Consider the following 15667-nt stretch of genomic DNA (forward strand, 5'->3'; position numbering starts at 1 on the left):
GGGAAGCCCCTGGGAATGGAATACTTGCTCTGAGCTGGGGCTGCTAAGCTGGTCACAGAGAAGCTTGGAGAAATGCTGCTGAGTACGAAGTTAACACAGAACGAAACAGAGCAGACAGATGGAGAGAACATTCCTGAAGACAGTGTTGGTGCCTTTCAGTCCAGCTGCGCTCCAAGACAAATTCCTGGACTTCTCACTTGCACGAACCAACACATTCTCCAGTTTTGCTCAAGCCTGCTTGAGTTGGGCATCCTTTGCATCTCAGAGGATGTGGTATGATACTCATTCTACTACAACTTCAAGGAAAGCAAAATCCTGTTCTTTTATTCAATCTTTCAGTCATTCAATTAAAATGTGTGGAGTACTCTCTTAGCTCAGGCTGCCATAACAAAATACCATAGACAGGATGGTTTAAACAAGAAATCTATTTCTCACAATTCTGCAGGCTAGAAGTTCAGGATCAAATTGCTACAAGGTAGGTTTGAAAGCAAGCAGTTCTCAAACTGCTACAAGAGGCATCTACTCTTGGCTTGCCTGTGGGCCACCATCAGGCTGTGTGCTCCCACAGCTTCTTCTCTTTGCCTGCTGAGACAGAAGGCAGTTTTCCAGTGTCTTTTCTTATAAGAGACTTAAAAGCCCCACCTTCATACCTCATCTAACCTTTATGACCTCCCAAATGCCCCATCTCCAAATCCTATCACACTGGGGTTAGGGCTCTAACACACGAGTTTTAGACAGACACATTGAGCTCATCATATGCACCTAGGACCCACCATGTGCTAGTAACTATGCTGATCCTAGGAGAACAGGGGAGGAAGCCACAGTCTCTGATCTTAACAGGATGGGCACTCTTGGTGGGAGCTCAACCCCAGCCTCCTCTAAGCAGAAGGTAGGCCATCATTTCTTTCTCTCTACGGACACTCCCTCCTGCTGGGGAAGTAGTGTCTACCTTCTCTCTGGCTCTCTCTGGCCCTTCTCCTTTGGACTCTTCCAGCTGTCTGTCAAGTCAGAATGGCTGCAGACTGGGAGGCCTGGGCTGGGCAGTCCTGGTAGTGACACAAACACCCTTCTGCCCTGGAGTCCTGCTCCTTGTGCTCTCTCTCTCTTTTTTTTAAACTTATTCATTTTTTACTTATTTGGCTGCATTGTGTCTTAGCTGTGGCGTGCCGGAGTGCTCAGGCGCTTCAGTAGCATCTGACGTTTTGTGACCCCATGGACTATAGCCCACCAGGCTCCTCTGTCCATGGGATTCTCCAGGCAAGACTACTAGAGTGGGTTGCCATTTCCTTCTCCAAGAGATCTTCCCAACCCAGGGATCGAACCCGTGTTTCTTCTCTCTTCTGCATTGGCAGGCAGATTCTTTACCACTAGCGCCACCTGGGAAGCCCCCTTTAGCTGTAGCGTGTAGGACCTAGTTCCCCAACTAGCAATCGAACCTGAAACCCCTGCACTGTTAGTGCAGAGTCTCAGCCAACAGGGATGTCCCTGTGCTCTTGTTGCTGGACTTTCCTCTCCTCTGGACACAGTGAGATCTAGACCTGGGGGTGCACTTATGGAAAAATGATAAAGGAAGAAGCTGCCTCATGCCTAAGTCAGAGGGGTTCTGCAGGGGCTCGGCCCAGCCTAGACTACCGGCTCCACATTGGGGACCGATCGGGGCCCACGTCCCAGAGTCACAGTCTTTGCTGCCACCTTGCTCTCTGAGCGTGGGTGACCTCATGGCGAGGGGCTGGTGGCCAGAGGACAGGGTCTGGGCCTTTCTGGGCTTCCTGGCCAAATGCTTCCTTCATCTCACCACCCACGGACGTGCGTAATACCTTCAAAGGAAACTGCTCAGATGAGAAACTTGTGGGGAGTGTAATCCTTTTCAACATATCTAGCTAAGCCAGATGGCTCTCTCAGAGGTCCCTGTTAGAGAACTTAGGAGGCTGTAGATCATATATCCAGAAGGGGAGAAGCAGCATCCTCAGCAGATTCCACGAGGATAAGGGTAACTCGTGAGGTCATGTCTGGTAATTACAGAATTATCTTCATTATTTTTTAATGTATTCAAGGCTTGAGTGCACTGGCATTTTCATTAGACAGTATAAACTTCTGAAACCAATCCCAAACATTTCTGGAGAAACTGCACAAACAGGCAGTGAGCCTCCTGATCGCACCTGGAGAGGGAGAGACCTAAACTGGGCTAAGGGCTACATTGTCCACTGTGGGAGCTACCCGCTGGCTTCCTGTATCCTCTCAGGCCTGGAGAACCAGTCTCAGTCCAGTGGTCCCTTCCTTGGTGTGCACGTCAGAACCTCCTGGGGAGCTTTGGCAGGCTTCACGTATCCAGTACTCCCCTTTGGAGACTGATCCTGTAGGTCTGGGTGTGAGAGGGTCGGGAGACCTCCAGCACCTGAATTACACCGATGAGTCTCTAAATTAGCAGATGGAGGCCCGAGACCCGGAAAGAGAGAAAGCCACTTGTCTAAGGTGGCAAGGACTATTGGTCAGAGCCAGGCCTAGCAGCCAGGTTTCCTGACTGACCCACTGCTCCTTTCACTACGTAAGTAGAAGCACAAACACATGAGTATTCTTACCCAAACTACCTGGTTGGCTTCCGTTACCCGAGGGGCCACCTTGGAGAGTGGAGTGTGGCTTCAGTCTGCCCCTGGGAGTGCTGATCAGTGACTTCTAGCTCTGCCAAGCAGACGGACCTGTGCTATTTGGGTAACAGCTGCCAGACAAATCTGTCCCTCATTTCCAAAGACAAGGCCACTGGCCTTTTGTATTCCACTGTGGTAGACAAGATTGGGAAATGTGAGACACGTCTCCTCCTAATTCCGTACATGAACTCTCCTGCAGGGCTTGTGCCCATCTTAATTCAACGACCAGGGATTGAACCTGTGCTCCCTGCGTTTGGAGCACAGAGTCTTAACCACCAGTGCGCCAGGGAAACGCCAGTATATGAACCCTTAATGCCCCGTGGTTTGTGGTTGTGGTCACTGTTTACAAAGCCTGGCTCTCAAAGCCATGGTCTGCTCAGAGTCTTTGTTGAGGAAGAACCACCACCTGTGCTATCACGCCCCAGGGGGTCCTGTCTGCTGCTGGCCTTTCCTAGGCCCAAAGTTTGAATGCGGGCATTTTCATTGAATGCAGGAGACATACCCTACAACAGTCAAGAACGAAGAATTTGTTGAGGGACTTCCAGTGGCTAAGACTTCACACTCCCAATGCAGGGGGCCCGGGGTTTGATCCCTGGTGGAGGAACCAAAAGATCCCACATGCCACAGGGTAACTAAGCTTGTGCACCTTAACTGCAGAGCCCACCTTGGCAGCTGGAGAAAGCCTGTGCCCCCCAATGAAGAGCCCTCATGCTACAAGGGAGACTTGTGCAGCCAAAATTTAACAACAACAAAAGAAGTATCAGTTGAGAGATAGTATACACCCAGCATCATGCCTGTGTTTAACTCATGCTATAGTTAGAAGGCATTTCAGGGTGTTGCGGGGAGAGAACGTAAACACCTCAGGGCTCTCTTTCAGACAAAGAAGGTCCCCTATTCACAGCACACTTAAGAGTGCACTAAAATTTCTTTACTCCTACAGAAAAACATCCTTTGGATACCCCAGAAAGCTTCCATCAACCTCTCTCCGCCAGGCCTGTCTGCTGGGACTCAGCCACACAGCGCTATCAACTGTCTCAAAAGTGCCATCTTGCCAGAAGAAATCTGGCAGCTGCATGTCATACAGCTCCCTGGCCCCTTGGACTTGCCACCACTTGCAACTGTTTTACAGTTGAGGAAATCTAGAGACGGAGTGATTAAAGCCCGGCCAAGGTCACTCACATGGAGTTCAGAGTACAATCCAACAGAAGGGAAACTTGCTGGGTTTCTAGAATCAAAGGACACGAAAGCTGGAAGGGATTTCAAGAGGTCATTTGGCTCACTTGCTTCACTGCAGGTGACCAGCAGAAGCGGCTGAGACTAACGACTGTCTGGGGGCGTAGGCTTCATAACACCCCCCCACCTCTGGGTTCGAGTTTGTTCTTCCCTATAGTTCTTCCTTAAGTCTAACCGAACGCTTTCTTGCTGCAACTCTTTCTATCATCCCAACCAGTGTTTCATGGAGAGAACAGGGCTTCTCTAATGTGAGGCCTCATTTGTTCTATTGAAGAGTCGGCTCTAGGGCAATCTTGAAAGGCCCACTCAGAGAGGCCCTGTGGGGAGCTTTCCGCCGCCAAAGGCACACTGGTCTGTATTTTTGGCTCTTTTATACTTTGGCTGAATGCCAGGCAACTGCACTTTCCTGATTCATCCTCCTCAAGGATTATTTTCCCTGGAGAAGAGAAGGCTGAAGGCGAATCAGTGAGGACGCGAAGACAGAAGATAGTAAGAGACGGAAACTGCGGAGTGACGGCTTTCAGGTTAGGCAGATGGAAGGGGACTTCCTCACTCTGAGGGCTATTATTGAAGTCAGATCTGATCCAGAGCGCGGCTGTGGCTTGTCCTTCCCAGGAGGACCTACAGACAGGAGATGGTCTCAACACAGGGGTGACTTCGCTGTGCTCCCCACTGAGGGAACAAAGGGGCACTTTACTGGGACTCTTTCCAACTTTGCAGGGGCTCTTCCCCTGCTCTGAGAAAGCACCAGTTCTGAAGACTTCGAAAGATCAGTGTGTGTGAGGGAACTAAGAAAGGGCACCTCCACGAGATGCCCTTTGAGTTTGGCTCTCACCCTGCGTTAAACCAGCACAGACAAGTCTAAAATGAGATGGTTCCGAGATGGCTCCCTGGGCAAAGTTTGAAAGCTTTAAAACTGACATTTTTTTTCTTGATATGTTCTGCCCCTCCTGCTTCCTTCCATTAGGCTGTGCAGCAGGAGACAGACAGAGTTCGAGGTTTATTCCCACGCATAGGATTTGATTTCGTTAAGTCTCCTTTGGGGGTACACTATTCACTAGTTGCTCTTGAATCCCTGCCTAACTTGAAAGGCTTCAATAGCAAGGAGAGTTTTTCTTAAGCCAACTCTCCCTAAAGATGAAACGAGATATTGTAAACTCTATGGAGATGAGCTTTAAAGAAAAAAAATATATATGACAAATCAATAGACTGCTCTTTACACTGACACTTTTTGTAACAGTTTTCACCAGTCTCTTCCAATCTACCAACAAGCATGTCCATCATGTCCTGACTGAGGCCAGATTTAGGCCATGCAGTGTAGGCTTTATCCCAAAGTATCAGGTTTAGTCCCTGCCCTTAAAAACTGCCCAAGCTAGGGGGCTACAAGTCTTAACTCACTCATTTAGGGTGCCAAAATGGTATTAGTGTTTTAGTGGATTAAGGAAGTAGTCAGATATTCAGAAAGACTTTACTAAAGGGTACATGGCCAGAGATCGCTTTCAAGAAAGGGCAGATTTGGGAGAAGCAAAGCAAAACAAAAAAAACAGAAATAAATGGGGGGTGGGTAGAAAGCAAACTATGAACATTGAAACTAGGATTTTAAAACTCTTCAATATAGATCCTTTCAGTCACATAGAAAGATACAGCATCCCCGCGTACTCAGCGCTTATCATTTCATGGCCAATCTTGCTTCCTTTATACCCCGACCCACGTTCCCCACATCATGGATTGTGCAGAAACAAAACCCAGACATCGTAGCATTCCATCAGTAAATATAGCAGCATTTTTACTAGCATTTTGATGTAAGCAGGATCAACTTACGCAGGTCAGAGCATGTTTCAAAATACAAACCCCAAATTGAAAATCTTGACACAATAAAAAGATCCCCCAAGCCGCAGCTAAAGCACATTTATTCCCAGTTCTACTTGGTTCAACAACATCCTAACACATCAGCAGAATCCCTAATTCTTTTTTCTTTTTGGAGGAGGTTAAAATAAAATGTATATGTCCAGAAATGCATGCTTTTTGCTATAATGCTGGGACGTTAATGGAATGTTGGAAGCATATGAACAAACACTTGTCCCTGTACATCTGCTTCAATGTAAGTCTATTTCTTTAGTCTATTTTCAACATAGCTCAGAGTGGTATTTCAGGAAGACATGCTTTTCTTAAACCAGAGTCCAACAAAAATGGTCAGAGGAATCTGAGGATGGTTGGACAGTCTGGGGCCAGGAGGTAACAGCGCAGCTGGGGAGGGGATAGGATGGGGAGGGCGGTGGGGGCAGAGAAGGCAAGGAGACTCTTAGGGCTTTGCCTGGATGTGAAACTGAGTGGGAGGCAAAGAATGAAAGTGGAGCATGTTAGTTAATCTTGGAACGAGGATGAGTCATACAGAAAATGAGATACTTTCCCACTGATGCTTTGAATAATACCCTTTGACTGGGAAAAGAAACCAAATGAATGTTACTTCTTTTTGCCACAGTATTTCCCCAACCAAGGATAGAACCCATGCCCCTGTAGTGGAAGGGCACAGTCTTAACCACTGGACTGCCAGGGAAGCCCCTAAATGTTGCTCTTGATATGGTAGATATAGGCGATGGCCTGCAGGGTATACAGCTGAAGACTGAGCATGCTTCTGAGCTCTTCCTCTCTTTCTGGGTGACCTGGAACAAGCTATCTAAAGTCTCAGGGTCTCAGACTCCTCCTTTTCAACAAAAGGAAAGTGGGGTGAGATTATCTCTGGATCCCTGGAAACCCGTAATATTCAACAATTCTGTTATTTGATATGTGTTGTAAAAGGACAGATAGATATGAATTGGGGGTGACTTTTGGATCGGGGCTACTAGCAGTAAGAAGTAGCAGGAGGAACTGAGACAAGCCAACCCATGGACAAACTGTCATACGGGCAATAAACTAATAGCACTGACCCACAAGCATCAAGGACTTATGTATCCGTTCCTTTAGTAAGCAGTTTACATACATTATCTCACTTAGTTCTCGAAACAGCCCTATGAGGTAGGTTCTAATATTATCATACTATCATGAGGAAACTGAGGTATAGAAAGAGGTACGTAATCTACCCAAGGAACACTGCCAATAAATCAGAAAGCCAGACTCGACCCAGGATCTATTTTGACTCTTAAAACCTAACCATACTACATTCTCTCTTATTATGCTGCTGCTGCTAATTTGCTTCAGTCGTGTCTGACTCTGTGCAACCCCATAGATGGCAGCCCACCAGGCTCCCTCATCCCTGGGATTCTCCAGGCAAGAACACTGGAGTGGGTTGCCATTTCCTTCTGCAATGCATGAAACTGAAAAGTGAAAGTGAAGTCGCTCAGTTGTGTTGGACTCTTAGCGACCCCATGGACTGCAGCCCACCAGGCTCCTCCGTCCATGGGATTTTTCCAGGCAAGAGTAATGGACTTATTATGCTAAGGTACATAAAATAACCATTAAAGTCATATATTTTACCTTTCAATAAAAATCTAGAAATCTTTATTAAATATATGACACAGGAGCCTGTTTGAAGGGGGTCCCACTGGCTAAATCCCACTGGGGATTTAGCACAAATTAAGCACCAGAATTAAGTACAGTGATGAATTATAAACCACTGAAAAAGTAGGATACAGGAATGCCCTTACTGATGATAGATAGACAGACAGATAAGTACACACATACATAAGAGAATACTGTGGGTTGCCTGGTAGACATGGAGAGACTACTGGAGCCGGAAAATTGTTTGGTAATCATCAAAATAAAGATGGGGTCAGGGCTTCCCCGGTGGCTCGGTGGTAAAGAGTCCACCTGGCAATGCAGGAGACATGGGTCTGATACCTGGTCTAGTAAGATCCGACGTGGCCCAGAGCAACTAAGTCCACGCGCCACAACTGTTGAGCCTGTGCTCCAGAGCCTGGGAGCGGCGACTACTGAAGCCCGCTCACCCTAGAGCCCCTGCTCTCCAGCAAGAGAAGCCTCGGCAGCAAGGAGCCCGAGCACCACAGCTAGCGAGGGGCTCCCGCTTGCCACAAATAGAGAAAAGCCCGCACTCAGTAATTAAGACGTAGCACAGCCCCCAAATAATAAACTAATTAACGAATTAAAATGGGATCAGGCAGAAACTGTCAATAGATGCTAAATCTAAGGGAGGGGGGGCATGTAAATGAGCAAGATATTTGCATGGTTTTAAAGTATCTCTCCAGAGACTTCTTATTAGTTCAAGGGAAAAAAAGATTATATAGCGTAAACAATTTGATCAACAACTTGATGGGTGAGAAAAATTTACATTACCAATAAAGGGCAGATGGACATCGTGCGCCTTCAGCTGTAATACCCTTAGAAAGACAGAATATCCATTTTCAATATTCTAGCCAAGAATGCATAAACAAAAACAAAAATATGTGAACGTTCTATTTTCTTTAAAAAAGGCAAGGGGAACTGTATCATTTTAAAAATGCTGACGTCATAAAAGACACAGGCTGTGGAAATGTTCCAGATTAGAGGTTAAAGGGGTAAGACAACTAAATGCACGTTTGACCCAAAACGTGATGCTGTGCAGGAGTGGGTGGTGATGATAATACTTCAAAAGACATTAGTAGATCAACTGACAAAATTGGAATGTGGATGATGTTCATGTATAAAGTTGGTAAAAATGCCCTGTGGTTATGTTGAGAAAATTCCTATTTTCAGGAAATGTACATTGAATTTAGTGCTGAAGGAGCTTGATGTGTGGGACTTAGCCTTATATGGTTCAAAAGAGAGAGAGAAAGTTCAAACACTAAAACAAATGGGATAAAACGTTAATAATAGTTGATAAAATAGTTAATAAAATCTAGGTAAAGGATGTGTGTGTGTGTGTGTGTGTGGGGGGTGTCCTTGAAAGTTTTTCTAAGTTTGAAAATATGCCCAAATAAGGAGAATTTTTTAAAAGTCAGTCTGGCATCACGTTAGTAATTAGTGGTCAATCTCTTAAATTCTCAAACTGTGTGGGGGGGGGTGAGGGGGAATAAAGGAATGATCCACATTGAGCCATGAGAACAATTGTCATCAGATGGAAAAAGCTTAAGGCAGAGCTGGCTCCCTGCTGTTTAGGGGTTCATCAACCAATCCAAGGAGTTATATGGATCACACAGAAAACAGGCTCACGTGTGAGCAAATAATGGAATAATTCCACTGTGAGAAATACCAAGATAACCAACATCTCCGTACGTGTGAGGGAAGGTTTTCAGGCATGGGACTATAGCCCACTTATTTCAACACGAATCTCCCTAGTAGAAGAATTAGTCTGTTTAAGTTCATCTTCCTTTCGCTTTTTTGGAAAATATGTACGTGCGTGCTAAGTCACCTCAGTTGCATCTGACTCTTTGTGACCCCACGGACTGTAGCTCACCAGACTCCTCTGTCCATGGGATTCTCCAGGCAAGAATATTGGAGAGGGTTGCCATACCCTCCTCCAGGGGATCTTCCCAACCCAGGGAAAGAACCTGCATCGCCTGTAATTCCTGCATTGCAGGTGGATTCTGTACATGCTGAGCCAGCAGGGAAGCCCCTCCTGGAAATATATTGGGACTTAAATTATATCTGCAAAGGATCTTTTTCACAAATAAGGGAGAATATTCACAGTTTCCAGGAATTAGGATATTGGGCATATCCTTTGGGAGCCACCCATTACAGGTCCTTTCCATGTACCAGGCATTGTCCTAAGCATCTTATATGCATTAACCCATCTATTTCACAACAACCCAATGATATAGGATATTATTTTGGTCCATATTGGGGGAAGGAGGCACAGAGCCATTAGGTAACTTGCAATCATTTCTTAGGATAATTTGGTTTGAGCAGCAGGCTTGGGGAAGAGGAATGAGAGATAAACAAGTTAAGATCACATGCAAGATGCCTTAAATACCTAGATAAAATAGTGTGCCTTTATTTGTGGGTAATGGGCAGTCACTGAGGGTTTTGAACAAGAGTGTCATGTGAGCACTGATATATGGGAATATTGATCAGAAAGCACTGTGTTAAACAGACTGGAGGAGGGCAGGAGTGGGATCCCTATTAGAAGTGCTCACATAATTGCTCCGAGAGACGTGTCGGCCGGGACTGAAAGTCTGGCCACAGAAACAGAGAGGAATACTTAATAGCCCATCCTCCTTTTCATCCCAGCATGGGGAGCCAGGCGGTCGTTTCCATTAGACTCAGCTCGTCCATCTTCCTCCTGGTTCCACACCAGGAGGCAGTTGAGAGATAAAAGTCTCCATTTGCCCCAATTTAGCAGACACTGGTTTTTCCATTAAAGGATGGCTCTCAAATCTGAAGACACCTGAGCAATGCCTAGAAACGCAATCCCAGTAGTCTTGATTGTGCTCACTCTTAACACAACGGCACTTTGGGGACTGGAAGATGTCTCTCTTGAGTTTAAGAGAGGGTCAACTCTGACCTTACGATGGAAAACCTTGAAGCTCAATGCAAAGCATAAATAAAGTCAATAACAAGGGCTCATGGGAATGGTCTGTGGCTGCAGCTACCACAAGGCTAGATCTTGGCTGTCTTCTACAATCAGCAGACAGGCTAGAGGGAAGCATTTCTAGCCTCACTTCCCACCTACCCTTTTTGGTGTATATTGCTATTTCCAGTGCTTCCTAAATATTAAACACTTCTTTTTCATTTTAAGTCTCTTTGGCTCCTAATGAGGATTTGATCAGTAATTGATAGAAAAGGCTTTTCACTTTGCATGATGAAAAGTTTGAGTGCAAGAGACGCCCAGTTATACTCTGACTCCTCAGCCCAACCCATTATTCAGACTTCAGGAGCCATTAACGTTAGTCAGAATAACAAATACTTCCAAAAACTGTCAAGAATTTTTTTTTTCTGACACAGTGAAGGCAAAACCAGAAATGCATTCACACCTGGAGCTTGATTAATTTAAGGTGTGCTTGGATCTGCCTGGTAGCTCAGACAGTAAAGCATCCGCCTGCCGTGTGGGAGACGGGTTCGATCCCTGGGTTGGGAAGATCCGCTGGAGAAGGAAATGGCAACCCACTCCAGTAATCTTGCCTGGAAAATTCCATGGACTGAGGAGCCTGGTAGGCTACAGTCCATGGCGTCGCAAAGAGTCGGACACGACTGAGCAACTTCACTTTCACTTTATCTACAAGAAAAAGACATTTGATTTCATTTAAAAATTCTAATATAAGTGATATCATTTATTGCAAAGTAAAATTTGAATATGCAGATTAATATAAAATAAAAAGTAAAATCAAAACATTTTAACATTTGAGGATTTTTTTTTTTTTTTTGCATGGGAACAGATTAACTCCACAGAATAGCCTCCTCTTAAGGTTAAAAATCAGAGAAGGCAATGGCAAGCCACTCCAGTACTCTTGCCTAGAAAATCTCATGGACGAGGGAGCCTGGTGGGCTGCAGTCCATGGGGTCGCTACTAGTCGGACATGACTGAGTGATGTCACTTTCACTTTTCACTTTCATACATTGGAGAAGGAAATGGCGACCCACTCCAGTGTTCTTGCCTGGAGAATCCTAGGGGAGTCTGGTGGGCTGCCGTCTCTGGAGTCGCACAGAGTCGGACACGACTGAAGCGACTTAGCAGCAGTAGCAGCAGCAAGGTTAAAAATAAAAAGCTTCTGGGACTTCCCTGGTGGTCCAGTGGCTAAGACTTCACTCTCCCAATGCAGGGGACCCAGGTTTGATTCCTGACCAGGGAACGAGATCCTACATGCCACAACTAAGACAGAAGATCCATGTGCCACAAGTAAGACTTGCTGCAGCCAAAAAAAAAGCTTCTAGTATCTTTTGGTCCTCAGAGTGTGATCTGGGAAACACTACCATTGGCATCCCCCAGGAGCTTATTGGAAATGCAGAATATCAGGCTCCACCACAGACCTCACTGAATCAGTATCTGCTTTTAACAAGGCACCGCAGGCAAGGGGTCACTATTTTCACTAATGTTAGTCCTTCAGAAGGCATCCAAACTATTGAAGAAATTGAAAGGAAGAGGTACATAAAAACAGTAGGCAAAACAATGAGGAATTCACTCTACAAAGTCTTGTGTGATCAGAACCCAATTGTGGAACACACCACTAGAGAATCAGATTTGGGAGTGACCTGTTAAAGAGATGTCACTCACATGTAGGCCACCTCCCCTTAGTAATACAAATAGTAATTACAAATTAATAAGAAAACCATGGAACCAGAGACCTTTAAAACTGAGACGAATGATAGAATTTGTAGTAATCAGTGTGTGTGAAGTCTGGAGCCTCAAACTGAGTTTGTTTCTCCCAATTTGGGGTATGAAGTTAAAAACAAACCCAGTGCTGGTGCGATTAGGGCCTCTCAAGCAGAGGGACCTTGAGCAAATGTCTTCATTTCTTGGAGTCTCATCCCATAATCTGTAGAATCTGTCCTGCAAACCTTATAGGGTCATCATGCACCTTAAATAAGGGATGTGGACATGTTTTGAAAACTATATGAGAACCTAGAATGTTGCCATGGCGGGTTTCAAGGGTGGGTCCTAGTTTCATCCAATTAACTGCATCTTGTGTGAGATAATATCACGGCAAAACTGTGGTAGCCTGCTTGAAGTAAGGAAAACAATGAGCTAATTAATAAGATTGTGTCACCGTGGTTTCTACACTGTCTAGAAGAAGAGGATTCTCTGATTCTCAAGTTCCAGTGTAGACAGGGAAACAAGGATATCCAGTAAGGATCTGTTGAACGAATGCCCAAATTACTAAACTTGAGAAAGGTAATTTACCAACATTCACTCATTCATTCATTTCAACAAACACTTTTGAGTCCCAGGTTGGCTGGGGATAGACACAATGGTGAACAGAAAAGCATACACTGCTCTTGCCCACATGCAGCGTGTGTGTGAGCGTGCTAAGTCACTTCAGTCGTGTCCAACTCTTTGGACCCTATAGACTATAGCCTGCCAGGCTCCTCTGTCCATAGGATTCTCCAGGCAAGAGTACCAGAGTGGGTTGCTATGCCCTCCTCCAGGGGATCTGCCCAACCCAGGGATCAAACCCCTGTCTCTTCTGTCTCCTGTATTGGCAAGCAGGTTCTTTATCACCAGAGCCACCCAATTTATTTATTTATTCTTGGCTGTGCTGCATGGCATTGTGGGATCTTAGTTCCCTGACCAGGGATGGAACCCATGACCCCTGCATTGGAAGTGCAGAGTCTTAACCACTAGGGCACCATGGAGCCTACAGCCTAATCAAATACTCAAATGGATAAATGGCATCCTTGCTCTATGCCACAAAAATCAGGACCAGGAGCCAAAGCCAACTTGTACTAGAGTGATGTGACCTGGTCAGAGAGGTCACAAAAAATTTCCCTGAGGAAGTGGCTCGTAAGCAGAGAGCTAAGTAAGAACTAAGGTGGGGAAGAAGGGAGCAAAGAGGGTCCCAGGCAGAGGGAATAGGGTATGCACAGGTGTTTTGGCAAAAGGAGGCATGGTGGTCAGAAAGACCAGGCCCGTTAGCTTCGGGATGATGAGATGAGGCTGGGGAGGCCAGCCCATGGCCAGCCCTGTGCACTTGAGCTTGGCTCATCCCATCTGGGCGCTGGGGAGCCACAGAGGGATTGCAGCTGTGACGGTGCTGGTGATGGTGCTGGTGGAGGTGGTGGGGAAGGACGTGTATTTTGTTACGATCAGATCTGGGTTTCAAAATTATCACTCTGGCAGCAAAATGGAGCATGACTCAGGGATAGGAGGGCTGGGTATATGTGGAGGCACAAGGAGGAGACTCTCACAGCTCAGGAGACAGAGCTGAAACCGTCTCTTCCACGGAAGACCCAACTCCTCTGGCCCAGTTCTCTCCTCCACATACAGCCTTGTTTCTGAGAGGCCCTTCCCACGAGAGGGAGGCAGGCTCTGGGTGATGGATTCCTCCCCCTGAGAGTAAGTAAATGAAGTAGGGATTCTGGTCAGCAACTCCGTCCGTTTTGAGTCTATGTGAATCAGTTCCCCTCAGGTGAAATGCCAAAAGTGTGGTTTCTGAATCTGCAGGTTAAATTTTCAGTCCTGGATTCATGGTGACCCCAAGTACAGGCAGCCTAAAAGGCTCCCATTCCCACCCCTCATGAGAATATGAGGCAGGCAGTATCGTCTTCTGCAGTCACATCTTAGGTGACTCAGATGGTAAAGAACCTGCCAGCAATGCAGGAGATGCAGATTCCATCCCTGGGTTGGGAAGATCACCTGGAGGAGGAAATGCTAACCCGCTCCAGTATTCTTGCCTGGAGAATCCCCGTGGACAGAGGAGCCTGGTGGGCTGCAGTCCATGGGGTTGCAAAGAGACAGACACAGCTGAGCAACCAACACACACACACATGTCCAGTTAAATGGCCATCCCTTAGAACCCCTCACTAAAAAGATATGGAAGTGAGGCCTACAGAGTTTTAATAACTTGTCCAAAATATGTCATTTTTAAGGATCAGTTCCCTGAACTTTCTAAAAGTCATCAGGTATATAAAACTCTCAACATACTCTGCTGGTCAACATCATCTTTATAGACAAGTAATGGAGAGAGTCATAAAAATATGCTTTTAAATTAAATTTTTTTTTAGACTTCTGTACTTTGTACTTTAATTACAATCTCCCACCCCTAGAGTTAGAAGGGCTAAAGAAAGAATGGGCATTCAGCCTAAACCTTAAAACTGACTAACTACGCCTTCCACAATTTCTAGTATTATGTAACACTGCGCCCAAGAAATTCACAAATGCTTTTCATGAGCCGAGCTATATAGGTGTCAGGGTCTTTATTTCTAGATTTAATTTCCAGGCATGACAAGATCTTAGATCCAGTTTTCAGTCTCTAAGAAAAATGAGTTTTCCTTTGCTATTCACTCTCACCTGCCATTCTTTAGCTTAGCCAACACATACAAAAAGCTCCGTGATTGTCTGGGGCCTCTCACTGGACATTCTACTCCCTACCCCGTTCCTGTTTCCCGTTTGCTTCCCAGTAGGGTTTCCAGCTCTGACCCTTTCTTTCATATGGTTTCCCTTATAATTCTGAGCCCTTTTGTGATGTTTCTGGACTTTATTACTGCACTGTTACTTGTTTATTCTTTTTTTATACTGCCTGTTCCCTCCAGGAGCAGCTACAAATTCAAGCCTTGGCCCTCATGTTGTTGGTAGAGATTTTATATTTTTAGTAATTAGTCAATACATTCCAAAATAAGACAAACATATTTGACTTCCCCCATCATTTTTGCCCTAAGATTGAACATTAGAATTGATTGGCCATCAACCAAAGTCAAATGCAATCTGCTTTTCACATGGTTTTATTCATCTATCTGTCCTTAACACAGCTTCAAACACTCATGATTTTTGAAAACCAATATTCAGAGGTGTGTCTGTGTTTAGCAGTTTTTGTTTGTTTTTTACAAGAATCCTTTTAAACCTACACTTTGGGTTGATAAGGTTCAGGCTAGCTCATTGAGCTAAGAAGATCCAATTTGGAGAAGCTTGGCGTTGATAAAGCAGGGAGATGTCTTAGAGGGCTCTGAAATTGGAAAGTTTGTGTTCAACATTTGACTTTCACTCAAATTGGCAGTCTCTTTCCAAAATGAGCATTATTTTCTCATCTTTAAAGTATGCTGAGTTTAGTCAGTTTGAGCACTAAGCAAATTGTCAGGAGAGTTCTCAAGAATTAGGAAGAAAAAGCCAATATATCTTACTCAACCTGGGGCCACAACCTCCAGGAGTGTTGGTGAATAATGGTATGGCTTTCCTTCATTTTAACCCACTTCTGGCTGTGTTAATG

Source organism: Budorcas taxicolor, chromosome 16 (genome assembly GCF_023091745.1).
Source record: "Budorcas taxicolor isolate Tak-1 chromosome 16, Takin1.1, whole genome shotgun sequence".
In the NCBI taxonomy this organism is placed as follows: domain Eukaryota; kingdom Metazoa; phylum Chordata; class Mammalia; order Artiodactyla; family Bovidae; genus Budorcas; species Budorcas taxicolor.